General features: G+C 35.4%; 1 long non-coding RNA gene across 1 annotated transcript; it reads left to right on the forward strand.

Annotated features, from left to right (window-relative positions):
• The first annotated feature begins 16,626 nt into the window (after positions 1 to 16,626).
• On the forward strand, positions 16,627 to 25,594 carry LOC129880355 (uncharacterized). The gene is made up of 3 exons (XR_008765369.1): positions 16,627 to 16,889; positions 18,779 to 18,852; positions 20,445 to 25,594. It is a non-coding gene; the product is annotated as an uncharacterized LOC129880355 (long non-coding RNA).
• Positions 25,595 to 25,827: the final 233 nt, after the last annotated feature.

Consider the following 25,827-nt stretch of genomic DNA (forward strand, 5'->3'; position numbering starts at 1 on the left):
TATAGCAATTCATGAAGCAAGTAGAGAATGTGTGTGGTTGAGATCGATGATACAATTCATCAAAGAAAGATGTGGTCTAGAAAATGATGTTAAAGTACCCACAATTATATTCGAAGACAATGCCGCGTGCATAGCTCAATTGAAGGGTGACTTCATAAAAAAAACAGAACGAAACATATTTCACCAAAATTATTCTTCACACATGATCTACAGAAGAATAGTAATATTGATGTACAACAAATTCGTTCAAGTGATAATCTTGCAGATTTATTCACAAAGACATTATCAATATCAACTTTTGAGAAATTAAGATATAAGGTTGGAATGCATCGTCTCCAAAATATCAAATGAAGCTTTCATTAGGGGGAGTAAAATACGCACTGCACTCTTTTTTCCTTAACCAAGATTTTGTCCCACTGAATTTTCTTGGTAAGGTTTTTAATGAGGCATAACCAGATATGTGTACTCTTTTTCTTTCATTAGGCTTTTTTCCACTGGATTTTTCTTAGGAAGATTTTAATGAGGCACAACATCTATAGATATTCAGAATAACTATGTATATTTATTCTTTAACTAGAATATTCTTGACATCCAAGGGGGAGTGTTAGATATTGGATGTTTTCAAAGTGAAAAATGTTAGGTATTAGATGTTTTCCTAAGTGGGCCCCACTTATAAGTGGGCAACTTACCCACATGGTATTTAATCACCTTTTATGCCTATATATATGGGCACTTGAAAGAGCATAATTTGACACACACGAAGATAAACTCATTTGTACTCCCTCTATATTCTCTTAATCACTTTCCTTTATTAATTCCCAAGTCATTTAATTTATAACACATTTGATTTAAAATGCTATTTTTTATGAAGAATTCAAAGTTTAGCATGCCTTAAAATGATCTTCTCAGGCTTTGCCCATTTTAATTTCAAAATATCCTTTTGAGAGTCCAAGTCTTTAAATTTAAATTTTATTTTATTTTATTCAATTGTATGCAATTTTATAATACAAGTCTTCGACAAAAACACATTCGCTTTCGGTTTTCGATGATTTTTCAATGCTTAATTAATTAACCTAAGTTTGATTGGTTAATTATTTTTCAATGGATCTTAAAGGATGTCTAACCCCTTTTCTTTAGGATAACTAGAACCCTTACCTAAATTCATATAAGTCAAGTAGATTATTATTTGGAGTTAACTTTAGCATTAAATTAGTTAATTATTTAGGTATCCTAATTTACTTTTAAAATAATTAGGTAGCGACTCTTTAAGTTAATTAATTAAAAATCACCAATATGTTTTATACCATTTGACCTAGAGTTAAAATGGGGTATAACGTTCATTTCGTTTAAATTAGAGGTTTGTGCATGTGAAAACTAGTCTTTTGGGGTATTATAGTTGACTAAGACTTCTGCTATTATATATTTATCTATCTATTTAAATTATTTCCGCATTATTTTCTATAAAAGTTGGGTTTTAGGCTGACTTGTTCGATGAGAATGAATAAGTTTCATCACACCGGATTCAGATCATAACAGATACATTGTACATAAGCAGAGTTGTGAATTGGCATCAAATGGTTGAAAAGGCAATACATAAAAAATGTCATTTTAACTTAGTCTCAACTGATATCTATGCTCTCCAATATTTGGTGTGTTGAGAAAAATGCGGACTAACACAAAAATATATGGTCAAAATAACGAAAATCAAATGGAAAAACAATGATACCAAGAATTTTACGTGGAAACTCTTAATAAATAAGGGAAAAACCACGAGTCAAGTGGAGCAACTGATATAACTATAGTAAGGAATTTTAACATTGTGTAGTCACAAGCACAATACTCAAAATGACTACTACACACTCAAAAGAAATAACACTCATTTGATTTTTCACCTTGCTAAATTATCACTCACATTATATTTTCTTCACATACTACTTTTTTGTATAGTTTATGGTATACCTCACTTTGCTCTTCTATATTTTATTCTCTATCTTAGTGTGTTCTTGCAAATGAGCAAGATGCTCCATTTATAGAGAAATTTTTGTCCCTATCTTTCTCAAGTCTATTACACTTTGACTATTGTACGATATACTCCTTCTGATGCAAGCCAAGTTGTTGAAAAAATTGCTTGAGCCATATCATCTCCTTGCAGCTTAAGTCTCCACAATATACTCAGCTTCAGTTGTAGGCAGTGCAACACACTTCTGCAACTTTCACTACCTTGATATAACTCCCCCTAAAAAAATACACAAATATCCAGTAGTGAATTTTCTGTTATCAAGGTCACCTGTCATATCATCATTTATATAGCCCTTCAATATTGGATTTGATCTTCCAAAACACAAGCATTCATCTGAGCTTTCTCTCAGATACCTGAGTATCCACTTCACAGTCTTTCGATGCTCTTTTTGGATTATCAAGAAACCTGCTGACAACACTAACTTCGTGAGCAATATCAGATCTAGTGCATACCACTACATACATTAAACTTCCGACGAAGGAGGACTATGGAACCTTGGCCATGCCTCTTTTTCCTCCCTAGTTGTAGGATACATCTTCTTGCTCAACTTCATATGAGAAACAAGAGGTATGCTAACAGTCTTAGCATTCTTCATATTGAAGTACTCCAGTACATGTTCAATGTACTTCTTTTGTGACAAATCTTTCTTTCATCTTTGAGACGAGTAATTCTCATGCCCAAAATTTGTTTAGCATGACCCAAGTCTTTCATAGCAAAAGACTTACACAACTCCTTCTTCAGCTCGTCAATCTTGAAAGTATTCTATCCCACAATCAACATATCATTCATATATAGCAAGAGGATGGTAAAATCATTGTCAAGAAATTTTTGTACTACACAATGATCTGAAGAAGTCTTCTTGTAGCTTTGCTCCTCCATAACAAATTCAACTTCTAGTAACACTGTCTAGGATCTTGCTTTAGGCTATAAAAACTATTTGAGTTTGCACACAAAATTTTCTTTACTTCTTACTTTGAAGTCCTTAGGTTGTTCCATATAAATCTCTTTTTCTAGGCCTCCATGAAAAAAGTCATCTTCATATCCATCTATTCAATCTCTAAACTAAGACTAGTAGCCAAACCAAGAACTGTACAAATGGAAGACACTTTCACGATAGGAGAAAATATTTTTTCAACGTCTATACCCTTCCTTGACCAAATTCCTTAACAACCAATCTAGCTTTGCACTTGGGCTTCAAGTTGTGTTCTTCAACTTTAACTTTGAACACCCACTTGTTCTTCAAATTTCTCATGTCCTTGGGTTATTTCACCAACTCATAAGTGTAGTTCCCATGTAGAGAATTCATCTCATCTTGCATGGTTTCAATCAATTTATCCTTGTATTCATCTTCCATGACCTTCTCATAACATTCAAGTTCACCCCCGTCAGTGAGTAGAACATATTCATTAGGTGAATAACAAGAGAAAGGAATACACTGTCTTGTGAAGAGTATTTGTTTTGTCCACAACTTCATGAGCAGGAGCATCATTAATAATAACATTGTTGTTATCATCAACATCAACATGTTGATCTGGGACATGATTTTGGAAGTCACTATATCATCAATCTCACTAACATTATGCACACTTGTATGAGGAACTTGATCAATATGAACTACGCCATCTAAATTTAAAGATTCTAGCTTATCCGCTTTGTCAATATCTTCAATGATTCGATTCTCCATGAAGACAATATCGCGGCTTCTCACAAGCTTTTTCTCAATTGTATCATATAGCCTGTAACCAAATTCATCAAGGCCATATCTAATAAAGATGTACTGCATTGTCTTGGTATCTAACTTCGATCTCTTATCTTTTGGCACATATGCAAAAGCTTTGTAACCAAATACTCTCAACTGGTTATAGAAAACATCCTTTTCATACCAAACTCTATTTCAAACATCACTTTGAAAAGAAACAACAGAAGATAGATTAATTACATGTGCAACGGTCAATAAGGCCTTACCCAAAAATGAGTTCGGCAACTTTGCTTCAAAAAGCAAACATCTGACTCTTTCCATCAAGGTACTGTTCATACTCTCTGCCAATCTATTAAGCAGAGGAGTTCTAGGAGGAGTCTTCTTGTGTCTAATACTGTGATGTTTGCACTATTCATCAAATGGTCCACAATATTCACCACCATTATTAGTACGAATACATGTCAGTTTATTTCTAATTTCTCTTTCAATAGAAGCCTAAAATTGCTTAAAGACACCTAAAACTTGGTCTTTAGTCTTCAAATTATATACCCAAAGTTTTGTCGAACAGTTATCAATAAAGGTGACAAAGTAGAGTGCACCACCTAATGTCCTTGTCTTTGTTGGATCGCATAAATCAGAGTTTACCAACTCAAGAAACCCTGTCTTTCTTGAAAGAGGGTTAGATTAAAAGAAAACTGTATTTTGTTTTCCATCAAAGTAGTGCTCACACTTTTCTAATTTAGCACTTAGGAAATCTGACAATAATTTCTTCTTGGCTAGAACATTAAGTATTTTCTCACTGATTTGGCTATGCCTCTTGTTCCATAACATGGAAGAGTTACCACTTTCATCTGCAGTCACCATATTAGCACAAGTAGAAGTTGTAGTCTAATATAGACCATGACGTTTCTTATCACGAGCCAACACTAAAGAACCTTAATGTGTTTCCATTTTTCACCACCATTGGTACTAACATAACCTTCGTCATCCAGAACACTAACAGAAATCAAGTGTAAACGAACATTAGCTGTATGTTTCACATTATTCAAAACTAATTTAGTTCCAACACTAGTTTCCAAGCAAATTGTACCAATACCAACCACTCTAGATACAGACTCATTACTCATACTCGAAGTTTCAAAATCAGCAGGAGTATAGGAAAGGAAAAGATCATTCCTTGATGTCACATGAGAGGCGACACCAGTTTCCACAATCCATGTTGACTCATCATAAGAAATAGTTATCATATCTGCATCAAGGAAAATAAAAACATCTTCTATGGTGACGGTGTCTAGGCAATTTTCATTGTCATCTTCTTTATTTTCCTCTCTACCTTTATTCTTCCTCTTCAATTTCTGACAAAACTTCTTTGTGTTCCCTTTCATGCCATAATGATAGCATTCAATATCCTTAATTCTGTCTCTGGATTTGCTAGTGTTATATTCTCTATTTTGAGAACTATAATTTTTGTTTCTCCCCTAGTGCCAGTTACTAGGACATCTGATGAAGAAGAACCTTGAGATTTTCTTCTCATCTCTTTGTTCAAGATACTACTCTTAGCGAAATCAATAAAGATCACACCATCCGGAGCAGAATTTGATAATGAAGTTTAAAATATTCCCAAAAGTCTGGTAGAGAATCAAGTAGAAGCAAACCCTTGAATTTCTTCATCAAATTTAATGCCCATAGCAAATAACTGATTCAAGATTTCTTGAAAATTATTCAGATGATCTGTCATCGGAGAACCATCATGATACTTTAAACTTATCATTTTTTTTTATTAATAACGTTTTGTTGTTCACAGTCTTACGAGCATACAAACTTTCAAGATGTTCTCATAGGGTGCGAGCACGTGTCTCACCAAAAATATCCCCAAAATATAATTCAACACACTATCGTCAACTCATTGCCTAATAAATCTACAAATGGCTCTGTGCAATAGATTCTACTCTTCATCTATTTTATTATCAGGATTTAAAGTGGTAAAGACTGGTTGATAAAAATTCTTGACATAAAATAAATCTTCCATTTTTTCCTTCCAAATGACATAATTAACATCATTCAAAGTAACTATTCTATATGTGTTGGCTTCCATCGTTTTACCCAAAAATATATAGCTATTGCAAACCAAAGTAAATCTTTTATGATGTGGAAGTTCATACTATGATGCAACCACAGAGCATACTCAGATAAAATATTTCTTTGGTACAAGTTTATTGAGAAAAATGTGGACTAACACAAAAATATATATGGTCAAAATAATGGAAATAAAATATAAAAACAATAACACAAAATTTTTTATGTGGGAACCCTTCATAAATAAGAAAAAAATGACGGGCTAAGAGGAGCAACTGATATCACTATATAAAAAAAAAATTACACTGAGCACTCACGATGTCACGACCCAAAAATCAAGATCATGATGACATATATCCCAACACCCAACTTAATGTGTAAGCATAAAAGTAAAACTTATACAAGACTCTCAAAGGAAAAGTCATGCCACAAAATAAATAAAAGCTGGACACATGAAATATCCAATAACCAGGTATCATAAGTATAAGAGCATCTAATATAAGGTCTGAATCTGGAGTACAACATAAGCCTATGAATATAAATAAAGACTACAAAATGAAAAATAGAATTAGTGGCAATTCGAATTCTGGGATCTCACAACTAATCTGGAAATATGAAGTCCGCTAGAAATCAACTATTGCACTGGATACCCTGGCTAGAATTTGCATAAAAAAGGGACACAAAAGTAGGGGTGAGTACAATCTACATGTACTCAGTAGGTTGGACCGACTGAGTATAGGGAATTAATCAAACCTACGCAATAAACTAATACTTCACCACTTGCACGCAGAAAAGTCCCACTCCAGCATCGATGTTTTCATTTATATAGAACGACGCGAGTAAAGTAAACACATAAGGACAATTCAATATCACATAATATCAAATAAGACAAATGATTCAGGATACAATGCGATGCAATGCAATGAGATGATGCCATGATGTAGTGGTTTGGTGGAATCAAGACTGCTGCACAGCCTGTCGTATACACCTGCTAAGTTGTGCTACCAAGCAGGACCCATGGGGTCTCGCTACCCATATACCTCATCACAATCACAATGTATCGACTACCTCACCACCCAACTTGTGGCCAGGGACCCATGATACTAGTGTCTCGTCCGCTTACGACCTAACTTATGGTCAAGGGTACAAAAAGGTGTCACATTTTTTTTCTCAAAAAGAATTTTCACAGTTTTGAACTTCCCATTGATCAATGATGTAATGAATTAGGATGAATCTATTCACAACATATAAGTCATGGAGGTAATATTCAACTCATCATGTAATACAAGATTCAAAGTTCTCAAAATTAACCTAAACATGATATTCACTCTCAATAGACAGTAATGAGAAGGAAATACCTCAAATTAAGTATTCACCTATTTTCAAAAATATTTTAGTACTTAGGTATGCTTAAAAATCCCCAATTCAACCCCTCAGGCTGGCATTACAAGTCAAATAGTCTCCTTACACCTCTCTCACAAGAAAATCATGAATCACAGATTTTCAAAGTAGATAAGATAGCAAATACGGCCCCCACACGGGCTACACGACATAAATAAGCCCCCATATGGACATCGCCATATAAATAAGCCCCCACAAAGGAATCTCAAAGTAAATTAACAGTCCTAATTTATACCACAACCCCATCCCAAAGTCAATAGCATAAGAATGACTAATCCCCAATACTAGTCTCAAATAAGGATAACAAACCTACCTCGAAGGCCGATAATTCGCACGAACGCTCTAACCAAAGTTCAAATCACAAATACCTACTCTAAAACGATTACCCACTATCAAGAATGACAAAAAATCATCAAAAAGAGTTGAATGATACCATATTGCAAGGTTTTAATTTCGAGGTCAAAATAGTCTAAAAACTGCTAAAAATTGAGAGGGCAAATCTGAAATTTTATTTTACAAACATGTTTTACACATCAAGAGGAGTCCGTGGTGGAAAAACCCATAACATTTGAGTAAGAATGGAGTTCAAAATCACCATTTTGATTTTATAAAAAATCAAGGAATTTGGGGTTAAAAATCGAGAAATTGGAAGTTAAAAATCTCAAGATATTAAATGGAAATGAAGGAATTTAGGTAGAAAATCACTTACCCAATGTTTTTCCACAAAAATCCTCAATCCAATCTCCTTCTCCAAACTCCCACAAGTTAAAAATGGAGGAAAAGACTCAAAATCCCGTCTATAGACCCTTAGGTGTCGCTAAAGTGGCTGTTCGCTTTCGTGGACAATGTTCATTTTTTTGGACGTTCGCTTTCACGAACAATGTTCGCTAAAAGCCGGCATTGTTCACTAAAGTCGACCCAGCACTAGAAAACCAGAAACTGAAAGAGGGCAACGTTCAGGTCTTTGATTTAACCCTCAGAATTCGTTTGTAGTCCGATAAAAATAAATCGAATATGCAACCCCACTAAATTTGACATTCCAAACTCAATGAAATTGTTGGATTTCTAAAAAAATGCCATTATGATGAAATTACTCTCACGGATCCCTTTTTGGCCTAAAATTCAACCTTTAGCCTATTTTTCCCCAAATGAAAATTAAGGTCTCGGAGCTCTAAGTCAATACTCAACTAGACCAAATTTGACATTTTGGACCCAATGAAAAAATCAGAATTCGAATTCGAGGTCTCCTTGATCCAAAACTTGATAAGTCACAATTAAACTTACTTGAACTTCAAAAAGACCAAAATACTTTGGAAATTTTTGAAAAAAATAAAGAAACCTTTCTTCAGCCTAAAATCACCCATTGAAACAAACGGAATTATCAAAAATTTAATTCAAGTCTCCGAACCTGAATCGTTGACCAAAGTCAAACTTGACTCATTTCAAAATCAAACTTTCCAACTCAAGACCTCAAATCCACATATCAACCCCAAATATGATTCCGACAACTCTCTTAGACCAATTTTCACATTCCAGAGCTGAGAACCGACTAAATTCCATTTCGAGACCCGTAGCTTCGATTGGTATTAAAACCTACTTTTGGAATAAATTAAACCTTAAAACTCAAAAACTTACACAATTCACAATCTATTAAGATTTTAAGAAAATCAACTACACAAACTGATCCAATAACACTCGGGGACACTAATGAATGAGGAAAATGGATTTTTTTTTTACAGAAAAGTAATTTCTCAAGAATTCGAACATTACATCATTTACCACTAAAATACACGTTCGCCCTCGAATTAAAAATAAAGTAAAGTACTTGTAGGGGAGAAAAGCTGAGGATATCTACGACACATGTCAGACTCCACTTCCCATGTAGCCTCCTCAACAGGTCGATGCCTCAACTACACTTTCATTGAATCAATATATTTTGATCTCAACTGTATAGTTTGTCAATCCAAAATAGCAACAGGATCCTCCTCAAATGACAAATCCCGATCCAAAGCGATAGAGTCCCACTGAATCACATGAGAATCATCATGTCGGTACTACTTAAGCATTGATACATAGAACAGAGGGTAAACAACTAAATGATTTGGAGACAAAGACAATTTATAGGCTACCTCACCATACTCTTCCAAAACCTAAAAAGGATCTATAACCTTGGACTGAGCTTTCCTTTCTTCCCAAACCTCATCACACCCTTAGTAGGTGACACTTTAAGCAACACTCGCTCTCAAATAGTAAATGACGCATCATAAACACACCTATCCGCATAACTCTCCTGCCTACTCTGGGTAGTCACAAGGCGCTGCTGAATCAACTTCACCCTATCCATGACATCTCTCAACAAATCGGTACCACAAGGCCAAGTCCTAAAAGAATCAACCCAGTTGATGGGAGATCCACACCTCCTCCCACACCAGTTTCAAATGGCGTTATTTGAATGATGGAATGGTAACTATTATTATATACAAACTCTGCAAGACATACTCCTCAATCCAATCGCCTTCTCTGAGCTCCCACAAGTTAAAAATGGAGGAAAAGACTCAAAATCTCATCTATAGACCTTCAAGTGTCACTAAAGCGACACAGGTGTCGCTAAAGCGGACGTTCGCTTTTGTAGACAATGTTTGTTTTTGTGAACATTCTCTTTCGCGGACATTTGCTAAAGCCAACATTGTTTGCTAAAGCCTACCTTATACTAGAAAACTTGAAATTGAAAGAGGGAAAAGTTCAAGTCTTTGATTGGACCCTCGAAATTAGTTCAGAGTTTGATAAAAATAAACTGAATATGCAAACAAACTAAATTTGACATTCTGGACTCAATGAAATCATTATATTTCGAAAAAATGTCATTATGATGAAATTACCCCCACAAATCCCCTTTTAACCTAAAATTCAACTTTTAACCTAATTTTTTCAAAAATGAAAACTAAGGTTTCATAGCTTTAAAGAAATACTCAACAAGCTTGGAGTATGTCCTTAAGCACCTAAATAGTCTGCTCCGACTGACCATCGATGTAAGGATGAAAAGTTGTGCTCAACTCAAGCTTGGTACCCATCTGATCATGCATAGAACTTCACAAATAAAAGGTAATCTACGTACCTCTCTTAGGCACAATAGAAATAGGTACTCCGTGCAACCAAACCATCCCACATATGTAGATCTTAGACAACTGCTCCGCATTATAGCTAGTTTTTACCATAATGACATGAGTTGATTTGGTCAAACGATCCACGATCACCCAAACTGGATCATGCTTACCCAAAGTCAAGGTTAACCCCATTATGAAATCCATGGTAATGTACTTCCACTCCCACTCAAGAATGGGCATCCTTTGCCTAGGACCACCTGGTTTCTGATACTCATACTTCACATATTGGCAATTCAAACACTTATCCATAAACCCCACCATATCCCTCTTCATATCATATCACTAATAGTATTGTTTCAAGTTATGAAACATCTTTACTTCTCTCGGGTGAATAGAATACTTGAAACAATGAGCCTCTTCCAATATCATACCTACCCAATCACCAACCTTGGGCACACAAATGTAACATTAATCCTCAAAACTCCCTTCGTATCAATAGAAGTTGATTTAGCTTCATTTCTCAACACCTTGTATTGAATTGTCCTCAACTTGTCATCCTCAAATTGGTGTGTATGAATCCGGCCCATCAAAGTAGACCAGCCTCCACAAAGGTCAAAATGCTATGATATGTAGAAATATCAAGTCGGACCAATTGCCTGGTCAATAACTTAACCTCCAAAGCCAAAGGCCTCTCATCTACCTTAAGGAAGGCCAAACTACCCATACTAGATGCTTTGTGACTCAGGGCATCCACTACCATATTAGCTTTGCTCGGATCGTAAAGAATGGTGATGTCATAGCCTTTTAATAACTCCAACCACCTATGCTACCTCATGTTCAAATTCGGCTGAGAAAAGATATACTTAAGGATAAGATGGTCGGTAAAGACCTCAAAATGCACACCATAGAGATAGTTCCTCCACAACTTCAAAACAAACACCACCGTCGCCAAATCCAAATTATGGGTTGGATAGCTCTTCTCATGTACCTTCAATTGTCGAGAAGCATAAGCTATAACTCTACCTTTTGCATCAATACTCTGTCCAAGACAACAAGAAGCCTCACAAAATATAATAAAGGCCACACCCTCCTCGATAAGGCTAGAATAGGTGCTGAAGTCAATAACTCCTTGATCTTTTGAAAGCTCGCCTCACACTCATCAGTCCATTAAAATACCACGGTCTTTTGAGTTAGCCTAGTTAATAGGGATGCAATAGAAGAGAAGCCCTGAACAAACCGATGATAATAGTTTGCCAACCCAATAAAGCTCTGAATCTCAGTAACCGAAGTAGGCCTAACCTAATCACAAACTATGCAACCTTAGCCGGATCAACCATAATACCATCCTTGGTCACCACATGACCCATGAAAGCCACAGAATCAAGCCAAAACTCACACCTGGAGTACTTTGCATATAACTTCTACTCTCTCAATCTCTGAAAAATGGCCCTTAAGTCAATCTTAGAAAACACCAACGCATTCTGGAGTTGGTCAAATAGATTATCCTTGCGAGAAAGAAGATACTTGCTCTTGATTGTAACTTTGTTCAATTGCCGATAGTCAATACATATCCTCATAGTACTACCCTTCTTTTTAACAACAATACTGCTGCACCCCAGATAAAATACTAGGCCGAATAAACCCTTTGTTTGATAAATCTTTCAATTGTTCCTTCAATTCCTTCAACTCGTTCAGAGACATCCGATAAGGAGAAATAGAAATGGGCTTGGTGCCCAGCTCCAATTCAATATCACAGTCCGAAGGAACACCTGGCAAGTCTGTAGGAATTACACTCATGAACTTTCTCACCACTCTCGTGGTCACCAAAGGAGATGACTCCTTAGTAATATCACAAACATGGGCCAAATAAGACAAGCAACCTTTCTAAAACATACAGCGAGCACGAATATAATATATCACTCCAATTGGAAAAGAACTCGGATCACCCATCCATTTTAACCGAGACAAACCAGGATGAGCTAAGGTCATAGTCTTGGCATAGCAATCTAGAATCGCATGATAGGGAGACAACCAATTCATAACCAATATCACATCAAAATCAAGTATATCTAATAAGATCAAGTCTTCTTGAGTCTCTCTACTCGTAAATGTCATTACTCATCCCCGATACACTCAATCCACCACTAAAGACTCATCTATCGGGGTAGAGACACAATAGGTATTGCAAGGGGCTCTCACACATAATCGATATCCAAAGTAAAATAAATTGACATATAAGAATAGGTAGACTCGGGATCCAATAACACTGAAACAAAGGAATGGAAAACTGGGACGATACATGTGATCACCGCATCGAAGGCCTCTACCCAGATCCACCCGATATAGCATAACATAGTCTCCAATCACCACTACTACTTTAAGAACCACTACGACCCTATCACGAACTCTATAAGCTCCACATTTGGTACCCAATGAATCATCACAACAGTTGAAATTGGTGTATCATGGACAAGATGTGACCTTGGTTGAATAGAAGAGAAATCACACTTGGGACAATTCTCTGCCTTATGCTCAAACTTATCACAAAAAAAACATCCCCGAGGAACGAAACCTCACTGAGAATAACAAGAAGATCCACAAACATTATTTGTACCCTAAATTACTATATGCACTAGCCTACCTTGATATCCCTAGTGCCCGGACCCTAATAATCTCTACCTCTAGATGAGTGACCACTGAACTGACCTTGGCGACGAAACCTCTTGGGGCTATCTTGTTTAGCATGTCTGATACTCTCGATCATCCTGGCATAATCAATAATACTCTAAAAGGAACCACTCAATAACACAAGAGAGGTTGTAGCCTCTTGAAGATAACTATCAAATCCCTTTATCGACTTCCGAATTAGCTCGAACTCAGTAGTATACTCGACAAAGCATAACGAGGTAACTCATGGAAGTAAGCCTCGTACTCTGATACTAATAGATAGCCATGCTCTAATCTTTCGAACTCATCTCTACACTAATCATGAAGACTATATGGCACAAACCTTTCGAGAAAACTTCAGTAAGAGGTGCAACACACTCCATGTGCCTCCAAAATACACAAATTAAACAATATGTCTCTATACTAGATCAAAAAGTCAAAAGCCTCCTTACCAGTTATACCATCAAACTTGGGAGACAAAGATCTAATGAATCTCTCAAAACTCTGTCACTCCGATGCAAACATTGCAACACTAGCAAAAAAATAGGTAAAGCCACAGATCTTGGAGGAATGAAAAGTGGGGCTGAATGGATACCTTAAATCTAAAATACAAACACTCAAGGTCAAAATGATCACTTCCCCACTTCTTCAGCCCAATGCTCCACATTCACATACTCATAAATGAGCTCGAGTGGGGCCTCACTAGATTATCTTTGAGTAGGAGCTGCCCTTTAGAACCCGACCACCACCTCTAATGCGGAAAGAATAGATAGAGGTTTACAACACTTGATATGAACAGCTCGCACGATAGAAATCAAAGAAAGGAATTTATCTTATTAAGTATCTTGTAGCCTTTTGAAGATAAGTACGATCGTCTATGTATCGATCCGCAAGACTCTACTAGACACCCTGCTCTTTAACTTATGAGACTGGTGAATTGATACCAATTTGTCACAACCCAAAAATCGAGGTCATGATGAAACACATCCCAACACCCAACCTGATGTCTAAGCCTAAAAGTAAAGCTCACACGAGCCTCCCAAAAGAGAAGTCAGGCCACAAAATAAATAAATACTAGAAACAAATGAAATATCCCAAAACCTATGTCATAAGTATAAGAGCATCTAATACAAGGTCTGAATATGGAGTGCATCATAAGTCTCAGAATATAAATAAAGACTATAAAATAAAAGATAGAACTAGTGGTGATCTGGATCACGAGATCTCACCACTAATCTAGAGATATGAAGTTCGCTAGAAATCAACTGCTGCGCTGGATAACCTGGTTAGAATCTGCATCAAAGAAGGATATAAATATAAGGGTGAGTAAATCCACATGTACTCAGTAGATTGGACCAACTAAGTATAAAGAATTAATCAAACCTACACAATTAACTAAGGAATGCTCTACCACCTGCATGCAGAAAAGTCCCACTCCGAATCGTTGTCGCCAGTTTATGTAAATCAGCGCGAGTAAAGTAAACACTTAAGGACAATTCAATATCACATAACATCAGATAAGGCAAATAATCGAGGATATAATGTAATGCAATGAGATGATGCCATGATGTGGTGGTATGGTGGAATCAAGACTGTCGCACAGCCTGTCATATACACTTGCTGAGCTTTGCTACTAAGCAGGATCTATGGGGGTCTCGCTAACCATATACCTCCTCACAATCTCAATGTATCAACTACTTCACCACTCAGCTTGTGATCAAGGACTCATGATACTAGTGTCTTGTCCGCTTGCCACTTAACTCGTGGTTAAAGGTACAAAAAGGTGTCCCATTTTCTTTCTCAAAAAGAATTCCCACACTTTTCAACTTCTCAATGATCAATGATATAATGAATGAACATAAATTCATTCACAACACCTAAGGCATGGAGGCAATATTCAACTCAATATGTAATATAAGGTTCAAATTTCTCAAAACTTAACCTAAATATAATATTCACCCTCAACAGATAGTAATTGGAAGGAAATACCTCAAATTAAGTGTTCACCTTTTTTTGAAAATATTTCAGTACTCAGGTATGCTCAAAAACCCACAATTCAATCCCTTAGACGGGCATTACAAGTCAAATAGTTTCCTCACGCTTCTCTCACAGGCAAATCATGAATCACATATTCTCAAAGAAGATAAGATAGCAAATAAGGCCCCCACATGGGCTACACAACACAAATAATCTCCCACATGGGCATCGCAACATAAATAAGCCCCCACACGGGCATTTCAAAGTAAATTAACAGTCCTAATTTATACTACAACCTCATCCCAAAGTCTTTAACATAAGAATGATAGCCAAACCTACCTCAAAGGCCGAAACTTCACATGAACCCTCTAATCAGAGCTCAAATCACAAATACCGACTCTAAAATGATTACCCGCTATCAAGATTGACAAAAGTTCATCAAAATAATTCTAATGATACCCATATTGCAAAGTTTTGATTTCGGGGTCAAAATCTTTCAAAAACCTCTTAAAATTGAAAAGGGAAAATCTGAAATTTTATTTTAAAAACATAGTCTACATATCAATAGGAGTTCGTGGTGGAAAAACCCATAAAATTTCAGTAAGAATCAAGTTCGAAATCACCATTTCAAGTTTATGTAAATCAAGGAATTTAGTGTTAAAAATATAGAAATTGGAAGTTAAAAATCTCAAGATATTAAATGGAAATGAAGGGTTTTAGGTAGAAAATCACTTACCTAACATTTCCCCACAAAAATCCTCAATCCAATCGCCTTCTCCGAGCTCCCACAAGTTAAAAATGGAGGAAAAGACTCAAAATCTCATCTATAGACCCTCAAGTGTCACTAAAGCGACACAGGTGTCGTTAAATCGGACGTTCGTTTTTGCAGACAATGTTTGTTTTCGCGAACATTCTCTTTCGCGGACATTCGCTAAAGCTGAGATTGTTCGCTAAAGCCTAACCTGCACCAAAAGGCTTCAAACTGAAAGAGAGCAAAGTTCAAGTCTTTGATTGGACCTTCGAAATTAGTTCGGAGTCCGATAAAAATAAACCGAATATGCAAACAAATTAAATTTGACATTCTGGACTCAATGAAATCATCATATTTCCAAAAAAAGTTGTTATGATGAAATTACCTTCACAAATCCCTTTTTAGCCTAAAATTCAACTTTTAGCCTAATTTTTTCCAAAATGAAAAGTAAGGTCCTGGAGCTCTAAGGCAATACTCAACTAGACCAAATTCAACGTTTCAGATGAAATGGAACCATCAAAATTCGAATTCGAGGTCTCCTTGACTCGAAACTTGATAAGTCGCAATTAAACTTACTTGAACCTCAAAAAGACAAAAATGCCCCCAGAATTTTTGAAAAATATAATGAAGCCTCTCTTAGGCCTAAAATCACTCGCTGAAACCAACAAAATTGTCATAAATCCAATCCAAGACTCTGAACCCTAATTGTTGACCAAAGTCAAACTTGACTCATTTAAAATCAAACTTTCAAACTCAAGACCTCAAATCCATGTATCAACCCTAAATTTGATTTGACAACTCCTCTAGATCAAATTCCACAATCCAGAACTGATAAAACTGATGAAATTCCATTTCGAGATCCTTAGCTCTGGTTGATATTAAAACTCATTTTTAGAACAACTTAAACCTTAAAAATAGCTACTATTTTTTCTCCGACTAACAGTAACAAAAGAGTCCAACAATGGTAACAAAAGAGTTTGACAACAGTCGATTCTCGACAGATCTACGAGGATCTGCTCACCATCCCCACTGGATTTTCCACCACTAAATAACCTCACAATTCCCACAAACTTGAGAGAGAAAATCTCCTCAACAGATCCTCAATTTAGCTTTGAGCAGCTATGGGCACAACTAATGACAAAGGCCCAAAGAAGGCAGTGAAGTTACAACATCGACCATATGATATAATTGAAGGTAAACATGTTGTATCTTTATCTAAAGAAGAAAATGAACTACTGGCCAAAACCTGCAAACTTACCATCATAGGTAAATATGTGAGAATTCGACCCTCTCTTGAAAAAATCAGAGATGATTTTTCGAAAAGTATACCTATTAAAAGGTCTGTAAAGATAGGAGCATACAATATCATCATTTTTTTTTATAGATTTTGATCTTGAAGAAGACCACAAAAATGTTTATGGTCGAAATTTCTTGAATATCTGTAATACTCAAATGAAGCTTCTCAAATGGACAACCGACTTTAAACTAGAAGCAAAAACAACTTTGGCCCCTGTTTGGATTAACCTATCGGACATAAGATGGAACTTTTTCGAATGGGAGGCTCTCTGTAGATAGTGGCCCCAATTGGTGTTCCAATTATCATTGATAAAGACACTCTATATAAAACCAGGCGACCACAACAAAAATCAAAGTGGAAGTCGATATCACAAGAACCATGGTGACTGAGATCCAAATAGAATTAAAAGATGAGGAAGGAAAAATTGAGTCTATCACATAAAAGGTCGAGTATGAAACTCGTTGATACTTAATTTTGACCTTTCACAATGAAAATTAGGTATTAAATATTTTTAAATTTTGAACATTTTTGAAATAATTAGCTTTTATAAAAAAAATAAAAATATTTTTATGTTATTCTTAATTATTTTTATCTTATTATAAATTTGAGTATAATATATATATTTCTATATAACTATATCTTTGATTACTATTTATGTGGTTATTCGAAAATCATCTCAAAATATTTTATTTTTTACTAAATACAATGTTATTTATGTAAGTTTAATTATAGTTTGTAGTTTTAAAATTTTTAGTTTTTTTTAAATTAAAAAAAAATAATCATTCTCCCACATCGAAAATGTATGAAAGTTTGGAGTTTTTGGAGCCTATATAAAGACTCATATTCTCATTAAGAAAGGAGAAGAAGTGAGAGGTTTTTTAGCTACTCCAAAATTAGAAATTTGTTTAACTTGGCTAGGATTTTGGACTCTTATCCCCAGCCTAACAACAACAACAACAACAACAACCCAGTGAAATCCCACATCGTAGGGTCTGGGGAGGGTAAAGTGTACGCAGACCTAACTCCTACCAATGTAGGACGGCTGTTTCCGAAAGACCCTCGGCTCAATAGAAACATAAAAAAGGTCAGACAAGAATATTAAAAGTAGATAAATATATAATGAAATAATCAAAGCACAAAAAGCAGTAAGTATTATCAGATAGTAACATAAATACCATAAATCAAAGTACAAGGGATCATAGTGCATCAATACGCCTACGGATAAGGGGGAGAAATGCCACTATGTGCTAGCCTTCAACCCTAATGTGTGTCCTCCACACCCTCCTATCTAAGGTCATGTCCTCGGTAAGTCGTAAATGCGTCATGTCCTGTCTGATCACCTCTCCCCAGTATTTCTTCGGCCTACCCCTACCTCTTCTGAAACCATCTATGGCCAACCTCTCACATCTCCGCACTGGTGCATCTAGGACTCTCCTCTTCACATGCCCAAACCATCTCAGTCGTGTCTCCCGCATCTTGTCTTCCACCGAGGCCACTCCTACCTTGTCTCGAATAGCCTCATTTCTAATCCTGTCGCTCCTAGTATGCCCACACATCCATCTCAACATTCTCATCTCGGCAACTTTCATCTTTTGCACGTGGGAGACCTTAACTGGCCAACACTCCCCAGCCTAAAAATTATAAAAATTTCTAGCTTTCAATTTATACTTTTCTTTAAGGAAAATAGGATATTGAAATCGAAATTTAGGCTAAGAACAATGTTCTTATAACATCGAACCCACGAAGGTTCGAGTCTAAATTTTTAATTTTTCTTTTTATGGATTAGAGTTCCATCAAGCTCTTGGGTAGTGGTGAAGTTGTCTTCCGGTCGTCGTCTTAAGTCTCGCTGCTCGAAAAGAGGTAAAATCTTTTCTCAGCTTTATTTTATTTAATTATTTCATATTTTATATTTAGTTGATTCGTAGTCTTATTTTTTTTAGTTAGCATATATTAAGAATAATTAGATTAATGATAGAAATTTTTTATAGTTAACATGTGTTAGGATTAATTAGCTATCATGTGTTAGGATTATTTCATGAAAGTTCTTAGTTTTGTTCATTATTTTTCCAAGTAGTTTTCTTTGACAATATAAATTTTCACGTTTTCAATTTCTTCTTTTAACATGATTTAGATAACAAAAATATGCTTAAAGTTGTTATTTAATTAGAACTTTCATGGCCTAATTGATTTAATTCTTTCTTTAAAATTTGAGCTAGTATAGTGTATATATTAAATTCATGTTCTTTAGTTACTTAAATATATTTCTTCTTTCTTTTCATTTGTCTACATATATGCATGTTGTTAGTCACTTCTAGGATGCCCATCAATTTGATAACTTAAAATATCATGATATATTATTGGTTTAGCTTAAAATGAGTAAATGGTTATGTAATTTTATTTTGGTACATGTGATATCAATTTGAGTCCATATTTGGACTCCATCCTTGTATATCATTGAGTTTTGAGTCTTTCATCATCTTGTTCGAATTGCTGAAAATTTGATACATGGAAATAAAGCTAATATACATGGTTTGAATATTGATATTGGGTTGTATACATGGAATAGAGGTGGAAAATAATATCGTATACACTGATATACAGTATCTATACAGTCCGATATGTAAGGAAATAATATTGTATACACTAATATATAGTGATATATAGTAGATGCATAGAAAAAACAGGTGGTATACTGTGTGTATACAATTTATATACAGTTTGATATACATAAATAATATTGTATACACTGTATACAGTGTATATACAGTATGATATATAGTGTATATACAGTCGCGATATACAGTGGAATTGTGCTTAAGGCCCAAACCGCAGATAGCCCAACAATTTAATCCAGACGTACAGAAACTAAGTGTCGGACCATATTTTAATGTGTTATTTATTATTTATTTATATTGATTCGGAATGTAATAATTTATTTACTTATGTTTGCTTAGATATTAATTTTAATTTATTTTAAGTTAAATCAATTCATGTTAATTTACTCTTTAAATGATTTTCTACCTTTACTTAGTCATTTGATAAACTTTTACTTTTTTTATACACATGTATATTATTTTCAATGTTTAAGTTTGATCATTTTTTCTAAAAAAATAATAATTTTAAAGTCTTCGTTTTCTTTTAAATTAATATTTTCAAAAGTTAGTCAAATAATTTTTCAAATCGTCTGATAACCGCGCATTAGCGGCCACTTTGAATGCTTAATACCTTCTGAGAGTGGAAATAAGAACCTTGTACTTTTTTCTCTGAATTTTTAAGACTTAAATCTGTTAGGATCTTTTAAATTTAGTTTTCTTAATTTTTTTAAAAAATTAAGTGGCGACTCTTCTTTTCTAAAATTGATTTTTTATCTAAAAAGTTAAAATTAATTTTAAACCGTCTTTTTCTGACATAAGAGAACTATCCTAGAATATCGTCTTCATTGTAAAGTGCAGGGACATAGTGATGCTAAATTCAAAATTTTGCACCTGGAATTGAAGATCACAAATCAAGACAGCAATAGGAACAAGGAGGTGGCTCAGAGTACAGAAAATGGAAATCAGAGAGACGTGGTAGAGGCTCCAACCAGAATGCAGGTGGAAGCTCCCAAAAATAGCTTGAAAGGAGTTAAACAAACTAGTCAACAAGGGGACAATGAAGCAAACAAAGAGGGTGAAGGATGGAAAATAGTGACAAAAGGAAAAGGAAAAAAATAAATACAAGGACTCCACAAATCCATTTCGAAAACTTAGAGTAGAATCAACGTATGAGAAAGCTGCATTTTTAAAAGATGACAAGGAAAAGAATAGCCCAGGTGAGAGTGAAAAAACTAGTGTTTTTGGGATCACCTTCGCTACACAAGATAAACACAAAGAGGAAACACAAAATGGTAAGAAAGGTAAAAGAAAGGTAACATACACTTAGAAGCTAAATCAGGAGGATCATAATCAAACATCAAATAAAGCTAAGAGAGTCCAGAAGAAATGTATGGAAGGAATGAGCCCTCCTTATGAAAGGAGAACAAGAAGCAAAAGAGGATATGTTGAAGAAACCAAAAACAATGACAAGAATCAGGGAAACAAAAATGGTACCATCTATACAACACAAAAATCAGAGGAGAAATCAGAAAACACAAATGAGATAAATCATAATGTTGAAAAACATGACAACATGGATTCTGGAAAAGCAATGTCCAGTTGATAGAGGAAAAGATACCAACCAGGAATAAAAGAGTGTAAGGATCAATCAACCACCTGATGACCTTGGGGAAGGCAAAGATCAAAAGCATCAGAATGAGCATACAAACATATTGATTGATAAAAATGAGGAAGATGTATACAAGCATTATGAATCAGCATCAAGGAGGAGATGGAAGAAGATCAATTTCATGATGTCCCTGAGCCCCACCTAGACAAGGGCCCCAACAAGACACTGGAAATCCAACAAAAGGGAGAAAGCAATTTAAATATTGTGTTTATGCAGGATTAAATTTTAACTACTTCTCCTATTATGCTAACTACTAATGGATTATCCTCACCTAACGTGGATAAGACTAAGGTGGTCAGTCATAAGAAAGAACAAATGGACGTGCAGAATTCTAATCCTCCTAATTCCAAATGATAAATACAATTTCATGGAATATTAGGAGTGTACCAACTCTAAGTTCTTTTGAAAAACTCAAAAATTTAAAAAAACAATACAGAATCTCTTTTATAAGCTTGCAAGAACCTTTTGTCCAAGCAGATCAAGTAGGTTACTACCTGAGACTCTTAGATGTGCAAGGATCGTATGCAAATATTAACAATAAAATTTGGCTATTTTGGACAAATGATTTTACTGTTAAGATCATCAAAGACTCTGAACAACATATTACTTGTCACATTAATCACTTGATTACAAGAGCTACCTATCATACCTCATTTGTTTATGCTAAGTACAGGACAATACTAAGGAAGATTCTATGGGAGGAGTTAGTCTTTGGCTAACTCAATTCAAGGTCCTTGGAGCATAATGGGAGATTTTTAATGTTATAGCTGAAGTAGAAGAAAAAACAGGAGGCAGTCCATACAGACTTGAAAAAAGTTTTGACTTCCTAAACTTTATGATGGAAAGTGGGATGCAAGATGCAGGATTTGCAGGAAATATCAATACTTGGTGCAACAACGGAGATATACCAAATACCATCTGGAAAAGACTAGATAAAGTTTTATATAATTCTAAGTGGTTGGATTAGTTTAATAGCACTTATGTTACTAATTTAGCTATATCTTGTTCTGATCACTCTCCTTTACTTGTGCAGTTCAGTAGTAAAGAAGAGGTCTTCATCAAATATTTTAAATTCTTAAATATTTGGGCAGATCACCCTCAGTTCTAGGAGATGGTTAAAAATGTTTGGGTTGAAGAGTGCCAAGGAAACCCCATGTGGGTGCTACATCAAATTTCAAAAAAACTGCTACTCACCTAAGCAGTTGGTCTAAAAATACCTATGGGGATATTTATAGTGAGCCTAAGAGACTAGAAGGGGAAATCACAATGTTGGAACAAGCTCTCCAAGATGATAATACTTCTAGTAACAGGGCCATCCTTGACAAAACTAAGGCAGAATCAATACCTAAAAATTCAAGAAGCAATTCTAAGGCAAAGGGTGAGAGTGAAATGGATTGTGATAGGGGACACCAACACATCTTACTTCCATAAAGTCATTAAGTACAAGAGAAGAAAGCTTAGCATCAACAAAATCCTAGATGAAAATCAACAATGGGTAGAAGACAATGATGAGGTGGCAGAGGCAGGAATGAGATACTTCAAAGAAACCTTCAGTCAGAAACCTGAGTTTAATGATTTTCAAAGAAACCTTCAGTCCGAGTTAAATGCCATCAACATCATAATCAATGATGATACTAATTCTTCTCTGATTGAAATCCCCAGTGAAGAAGAGATTAAAAGCAACCTAATGACAATGGATCCTGAAAGTTCCCCTGGGCCTGGTGGATTCACAGCTAAGTTCTTCCAATCTTGTTGGGAATTTATTGCTTCTGATATTACTAGAGCTCTTCATGCTTTTTTATGTGGGGCTAGCTTACCTAAATGGTTAACTCACTTGTATAACTATGATCGCTAAAATAAATTCTCCTCAAAAGTTTTCTGATATAAGGCCTATTAGTCTATGTAATGTAATTAGCAAAACAATTTCAAAAGTTCTAAATTCCAGGTTAAGCAATATACTGCCTTCTCTAATTAGTAGCAATCAAAGTGGTTTTATAAAAGGTAGATCAATCACTGAAAATGTTCTTTTAGCTCAAGAAATTATTTAAGACATTGATAAACTTCATGGTAATGTTGTTCTGAAACTTGATATGACCAAGGCTTATGATAGGGTATCCTGGCCCTACCTTTGCATTCTTATGAGAAGGTTGAGCTTTTGTGAAACTTGGATTGATATGATATATAGACATATTTCTAGTAATTGGTACTCTCTTCTTGTGAATGGAAACAAGCATGCTTTTTTTAAATCCGAAAGAGGCCTAAGACAAGAAGATCCCATTTCTCCTTTTCTTTTTGTCACAAGTGCTGAATTTCTATCTCAAAAACTCAACTCTTTATATAATAACACTGATTTCTTTGATTTCAGTATGAACAAAAGAGGTCCTCTTATCAACCATTTGGCCTTTGTTGATGACATCATTTTTTTTTCAAGTGGTTGTAGGAGGTCTTTAACTTTGATGATGGAAGCTCTAAATACATATGAGAGAGTATTAGGGCAGATGGTGAACAAGAAATAATCAAGTGTGTCCATATCTCCCAAAGAACAACATCAAGCTATTGCAAGAATAGAGGAAATCACTGGAATGGACCATAAGAGTTTTCCAGTCAAGTACTTAGGGTGTCCACTCTATGTTGGAAGGAAGATCACTTCAATCTTTTCAGACATAATGAGCAAAATTTTGAACAAACTTGGGGGTTGGCAATCTAAATTTCTTTCAGTAGGAGGGATAGCAGTACTTATTAAACATGTCTTGCTATCTATGCCAGTACACCTACTGCCTGCAATATAACCTCCAATGGGAGTTATGAACCAGATCGAGAAAATGCTAAACAAATTCTTCTGGGGAGGGACAGATGAAGCTAAGAAACACCACTGAACATCTTGGGAAAAGTTGTGCTATCCATGTGAAGAAGGAGGACCTGCCTTTAGGAGATTACAAGACACATGTGCTACATTTACTGTGAAACAGTGGTGGAACCTGAGAACTAATAAATCTCTCTGGGGAAATTTCAGTTTTGCTAAATATTGTCAAAAGATTCATCCTGTTAAAAAAAGATGGTACTCAGGAAACTCACATTCCTGGAATGTTATGTGTAAGGTTAAAGTGAATAAGACAACTATATTCAGTGGAAGATAGAAAGAGGAGACGTATCCTTATGGTATGATAATTTGGCTGTATTGGAGCTCTGTGGAACTTCCTGGAAGAAGGCAGAGTCCCACGGAATGAAAATCTATGTAAAATTTTCATCAATGGCCAATGGCAATGGGGTGAATGTGATCTATATCTTCCTAACCATGCAATGGATCATATAAACTCCATGCAGATCATCCTCAATCCTGCCGTGAAAGACAAAGCTATCTGGTCACCTGAACAAAAAGGCAACTTCACCATCTCCTCGACTGGAACATTATGAGAGAGAAAAAATATAGTAGCTGGATTAATGTCATGAATTGGAATAATAAAGTCCCCTTCAAAATGAACTTTATCCTTTGGAGTGCCTTGAGGGATAAAACTCCAACTGATTCCATACTTGGTAAAACGGGAATTCGGGCGCCATCTAGGTGTTGCTACTGCAAGAATCTCCAGAAAGAAGATATTGATCACCTATTATGCTCCGGAAATCTGGACAATTTTGTGTGGTCTAGTTGGTATCCCCTACTCAATCTCCCTGAGAATTCTTCTCAAGAACTGGTGAATCTGGAAAACAAAAGACCCTGTACTGGCATTGATCATTAAATATTTACCCGCAGTAACTATTTGGGAACTATGGAAAATAAGATGTGGGGAAAAGTATGGAAAAAAGAAGCATTGCATCAGAAAGTGCATGACTCAGATCTCTGTCACACTAACACATTTAGTAATGAGTCAATATGTGAACGTGGAGTTGAAACCTAATTGGGAGTCAATCATCTAACTGATGAGGAGTAACCTTTACAGCAAGAGAAGAATAATAGTTAGATGGCTTTAACCCTCAACTAGTTTTGTATAGCTCAATTCTGATGGAAGATGCAAGAATAATTTAGGTGGAGGAGGAGGGGTTATCAGAGATAGTTGTAACACCCCTAAAACGTTGTATGTGGTGTTTCAATTCTCGATAAAAATGATACTGCTTCTGTATTTTAGGTATAACATTTCATAAGATGGTCCAAATTAGGTTATTCAAATTTCTAAATATCTCCGACATCATTACCTACAACTTTCTTAAGGACCATATCTTAATATTCGGAGGCTAAGTAGGCCAAATAAATTAATGTTTGCAAGACATGGTGTTCTGATGAAATAGAGTATTTGTAGAACAAAATTCAGGAGATCGCTTCAGTAATGGTGCAATGGCGGCATCGGCCTGTTGAGGAGGCGACTTGGGAGTTAAAGTCTAATATGCGGGTCTGTTACCCTCAGCTTTTTAAGACTCCAAGTACTTCTCTTGTCTTATGTTCAAGGACAAATATCATTTTTAGTGGTGGATGTTGTAATGACCATGAGAGTCATTTTCAGAAATTAGTGCAAAATTACCATTTTACCCCTGTTATTAGAGTCCAAGAGTATTATTTGTTCAGTTTGTATGATTGAA

This window comes from Solanum dulcamara, chromosome 2 (assembly GCF_947179165.1).
Source record: "Solanum dulcamara chromosome 2, daSolDulc1.2, whole genome shotgun sequence".
Lineage (NCBI taxonomy): Eukaryota > Viridiplantae > Streptophyta > Magnoliopsida > Solanales > Solanaceae > Solanum > Solanum dulcamara.